At 46.9% G+C, this 5000-nt stretch overlaps 1 protein-coding gene across 7 annotated transcripts in view; it reads left to right on the top strand.

The window, feature by feature from the left end:
• The window catches only part of LOC143040246 (tyrosine-protein kinase Src64B-like), a 580796-nt gene that overhangs the window by 187263 nt on the left and 388533 nt on the right, over nucleotides 1-5000 (top strand). For 2 of the 7 annotated variants that reach the window (XM_076210992.1, XM_076210990.1), the window contains exon 2: nucleotides 4653-4754. The exons of the other annotated variants lie outside the window; for them this stretch is intronic. The gene's annotated coding sequence lies outside the window, so the exon portion shown is untranslated. The remainder of the gene's footprint in view (nucleotides 1-4652; nucleotides 4755-5000) is intronic. 7 annotated transcript variants of the gene reach the window in all.

Here is a 5000-nt window from a genome sequence, read left to right as displayed (position 1 = left end):
TGGCGTTCTCATGCTCTTTCTCTCTATCTCTGTCTTTCTCATGCTCTCTCCCTCTGTCTCTCTCTTTCTCCCCTTCCCTCTCTCCCTTCCTCTCACTCCCCTCCCTTGTCCTCTCTCCTCTCCCTCCTCCTTTCTCTCCCTCCCATCTCTCTCCCTCTCTCTCTCTCCCTCCCTCCCTCCCTCCCTCCCTCTCTCCCCATCTCTCTCTCTCTCTCTCTCTCTCTCTCTCTCTCTCTCTCTCTCTGCCTTCTGTCCTCTCCTTCTCTAAATTTAATGTTTGAGCATAGTCTTCATGTAGGTGTGTTAATATATGCATCCGTGCATACATGAATATGCTTAATTACTTGTGGGTGTGCGTGCGCGTGTGCGTGTGCACAAGAACGTGCATGAGTCTGCACAGAATTTCACTTATACATTTCCCCGTTCACATATTATTTCGTTTTTTTAATGGGGATATCATTGTCGGCTGCTTCAAGTGAAGATAATTCGTGGAATGGAATTTATATTCAGACCACGTTTCATTTTAATTCGAGAATAGTGGAAGTTGGGGATGGGGGAGAAGTGGGAGGTGGAGAGGGATTAATAAAATAATATTTGTTGGGGAGTGGAGCTTGGGTGGAGGGGAGGCTTGGTATGGGTTTGGAAACGAGTTTAGCGCGGGAGCAGTCACTGTAGCCGAAGACCATTTGGGACGTGACGTCTAGGCTGGATGGCTGGAAATGAAAAATAGGTCACATGGAATCACGTTGAGGTGAATGTCACTGGTTAAAGAAAAGAACTCGTTATTGGCTGATTATGGACTTGTTTAGGTTATGTTGGTTGAGTTTGGTAGCAAGTATTAATAGTATGTAAAAGCTTGGGAAAGTCCTCATGTTTCTGTACCTCTTCCACTTCCCTTCCTTCTTCTATTTCCTCTGCTCCACGTACTCCCTTTATTTCTTCTCCTACTCCCTTTATTTCTTCCCCTACTCCCCTCCATCTCCTACTCTCCCTCCTTCTACTCCCCCTCCTCTTCTTCCTCTTCTCCTCGTACTCCCTTTATTTCTTCTCCTACTCCCTTTATTTCCTCCCATACTCCCTTCCATCTCCTACTCTCTCTCCTTCTACTCCCCCTACTCTTCTTCCTCTACTCCTCGTACTCCCTTTATTTCTTCTCCTATTCCCTTTATTTCCTCCCATACTCCCTTCCATCTCCTACTCTCTCTCCTTCTACTCCCCCTCCTCTTCTTCCTCTACTCCTCGTATTCCCTTTATTTCTTCTCCTACTCCCTTTATTTCTACCCATACTCCCTTCCATCTCGTACTCTCCCTCCCTCTACTCCCCCTCCTCTTCTTCCTCTACTCCTCGTATTCCCTCTATTTCTTCCCATACTCCCTTCCATCTACTCTCCCTCCTTCTACTCCCCCTCCTCTTCTTCCTCTACTCCTCGTACTCCGTTTATTTCTTCTCCTACTCCCTTTATTTCCTCCCATACTCCCTTCCATTTCTTACTCTCCCTACTCCCCCTCCTCTTCTTCCTCTACTCCTCGTACTCCCTTTATTTCTTCTCCTACTCCCTTTATTTCTTCCCATACTCCCTTCCATCTCCTACTCTCCCTCCTTCTACTCCCCCTCCTCTTCTTCCTCTACTCGTACTCCCTTTATTTCTTCTCCTACTCCCTTTATTTCTTCCCATACTCCCTTCCATCTCCTACTCTCCCTCCTCTTCTTCCTCTACTCCTCGTACTCCCTTTATTTCTTCTCCTACTCCCTTTATTTCTTCCCATACTCCCTTCCATCTCCTACTCTCCCTCCTTCTACTCCCCCTCCTTCTACTCCCCCTCCTCTTCTTCCTCTACTCGTACTCCCTTTATTTCTTCTCCTACTCCCTTTATTTCTTCCCATACTCCCTTCCATCTCCTACTCTCCCTCCTTCTACTCCACCTCCTCTTCTTCCTCTTCTCCTGTCCTCTCCTCTCCCTCCTCTCATCTTATCCCGCTCTTACTCCGCGCTTCTACTGCTTCTCCATCTTACCTCTCCCAAACATCTACTTCCCCTTTCTACTCTTGTTCTACCACTACCACCGCCATTACTCACCATCATTACTCTACCACCGTTACTCAACCATCACTACTGTATCACCACACTTATACCATCACCCCTACCACCACCACACTTACCACCACCACCCCTACCACCACCACGCCTGCCACCACCACGCCTGCCACCACCACCACCCCTACTATCACCACCACCCCTACCACCACCACTACGTCTGCCACCACCACCACCACCCCTTCTATCACCACCACTCCTACCACCACCACGCCTGCCACCACCACCACCCTTACTATCACCACCACCCCTACTATCACCACCACCAACGGAGGACCGACTCCGGGAACAGTCTTGTCAAGAACTGAGTGCGAGACACCAAAGAATGATCCCGCCCCGAGTCCTGTGCACTTGGCTGCCTTCGACCAAAGCCTCCTCATTTGTCTCGCTGAGGCAAGTGGCAGTCACTGGGCTCAAACTGGAGCCTTTCTATTCGCGAGGCGAAATCGAAACCGAACACACCACAGTGCTAATGAAAGAAAGTGGGAACAGAATGTCAAGAAAGACGCCCATGAAATTAATCTGATAAATTTTATTTATGTATGTGCACGTACAGATAAGGTGCACTGCAATCTGGCAGTAATATTGTATCGTTGCAATCGGGACTGGCGTCGGAACACGTGTGAAGAAGCAGCCTCGGCGCCGACGTCTGTGACTGGTCCATTCATCTGAACTTGGTGGAAATTTTCTTCTCTAACGATGCTGAGCAGATAGGCTTTAGTTCTCTAATTTAGTTATTATTTTTTTTACCAGTATTTACTATTATTATTATTATTATAATTGTTGTTGTATTCAATGTATGCGTGGCAACCAATATTGTGTTATCTAGTAACAGGATGTTTTTGTTTTCTAGTTAATCTTTGCCAAGTTAAAGTGAATAGATCTACGAATAGGTGTGGTGGTCAGCATATACTGCATGTACCAAACCTCAGTCAAATCTCTCTCTCTCTCTCTCTCGCGCACACACACACACACACACACACACACACACACACACACACACACACACACAGTCATCCTAGTTCGCCTACGTCCATGTCTTCATCCTGTGGTGAAGCACAAAAGTAGTGAAATTCCAGACACCACATACCCCAGACACGCATCACATTGAAGACTGCTTGAACACTAAACTGGTTCACTTTGGGGAGTTGCCCCATCACGTGAATGAAATCCTATGGGAATACATCCGCAATGGAGGTCTCAGTATACGAGAATGTTGGAGGGATTTGACGAAAGAGAGAAAAGAACAGGAGAAAATTAAACCACACCAGCTTCATCGAGAACAGTAAATCTATCCTCCCCTGAAAGATATAATTTGAATTGAAGGTTTGAAATAGACTAATTTGTTTTCATCCAATGACAAACGAACGTCGTACTTTTCGTGACAACCGTTAAAAACCGTTAAAAAACCGTTACGGGAAAGGGACGCCGTCGAAGCGACACTCGACGCATTTGAAAGCGCCCAGGAAAAGAAGGGAGGTTCCGGATGGAACGCCGGAGGATCGGGAATTGATCCCGGGAGCCGGCGGCGCATGCCGGTAATGTTCGGGGGGGCGTTAAAGATTCCAAATCAAAAGGCCGGGGAGCGACCGTCGAGGCGGCAGGGGCCGTGCCACAGATCCTTAGAATTGTTCTCGATGGGAACTTTAGAAACGACCAGGAACTTTGGGAACGACATCTGATCGGTGCCGAATGTTTTTGGGACCTGGTCAGCAGTAACTGGAAGGCGCCAGTTCCCCTCAGCAAGAAGATCTGGTGGCAGCGGACGCGTGACGATGCTGTTAAAGATTAGATAAATAGATAAATAAATAGATAAATAAAAAATCTGGTGTGTGTCGCTGTGCGGAAAGGTTTGGTTGTCATAATCAAACCCATGAGCTCGTGCAGTGTTTGCCTCGTCTTAAGAACCGTGACGCTCTTTGTAGATTTGTTGTGGCTGGCAAACATACTATTTCATTCAGGTGGGGAGTAGACCCTTAATCGGTTGCCGCTCCGTGTATTATGTAACTACTGACAGGAATAATAGTTCAGCAGGAAAACTACGGAGCTTTGTGTGTGTAATTCATCATGGTCTTCGATCACGTGTTGGACTCGTGATCGACAGCTATTTCCTTCCCAGAAGAGAGCTCTAGAGCTCATATATGACCGATCAATGGGTAATGCTGTGACCTTACACGCACACACACACACACACAACTTCCCGCCCACGAGAGTTGGAGTAACGACTCGCAGCGCAGCGATTTTGAAATTATTTCAGCCCTGGGCGGCATTCGAACCCGGACCATCGTACTGGCGGCCGCGAACGGTACCACCGCGCCATCGAGTCTTGTGTGTGTGTGTGCGCGCGCGCGCGCCTGCCTGTATGTGTGTAGGTGTGCTGGTGTATGAGTGTTAAAGGTATCTTCCCACATACATAGGTACGAGTGTGATATTACACGAATATTGAACCTTCACTTGTGTTTACATAATGAGATGTATAGTTTGTGTTGTAGTGGAACCCTTCCATTGGCATTTGTCACGAAAGGTTAACCATTTTTTATTTCTCTCTTTTTCCAGGTATGTGTGTTTGTATTTGGGAAGACCCTTTGGCCAAGGCGGAATCTGCCTCTGCCTCTACTCTTGTGAACTGAAAACCACAAGAAGACGCACCAGTTATTTGTATGTACACTTATTACGCTTGTACATTTGCCCAGTATGTGTGTGCGTGTGTCTACATGAATATATTCACCTAATTGTAATGTTCAGGATAAGAGCTATTCACACGAGTCCCGTCTCTGCCGCCGTCGGTCAGATTTATTTATTTATTTATATTTATTTATTGGATAAATTTTTTCTTGTTACTGTCTGATCCATTCTGGTCTTGGTGGCTCACGTGCTGGACTCGTTATCGACCCCCAAAAAAAA

Source organism: Oratosquilla oratoria, chromosome 28 (assembly GCF_046742065.1).
Source record: "Oratosquilla oratoria isolate Oo_2021 chromosome 28, ASM4674206v1, whole genome shotgun sequence".
Classification (NCBI taxonomy): Eukaryota; Metazoa; Arthropoda; class Malacostraca; order Stomatopoda; family Squillidae; genus Oratosquilla; species Oratosquilla oratoria.
This window is presented reverse-complemented; position numbering and strand designations above follow the sequence as displayed.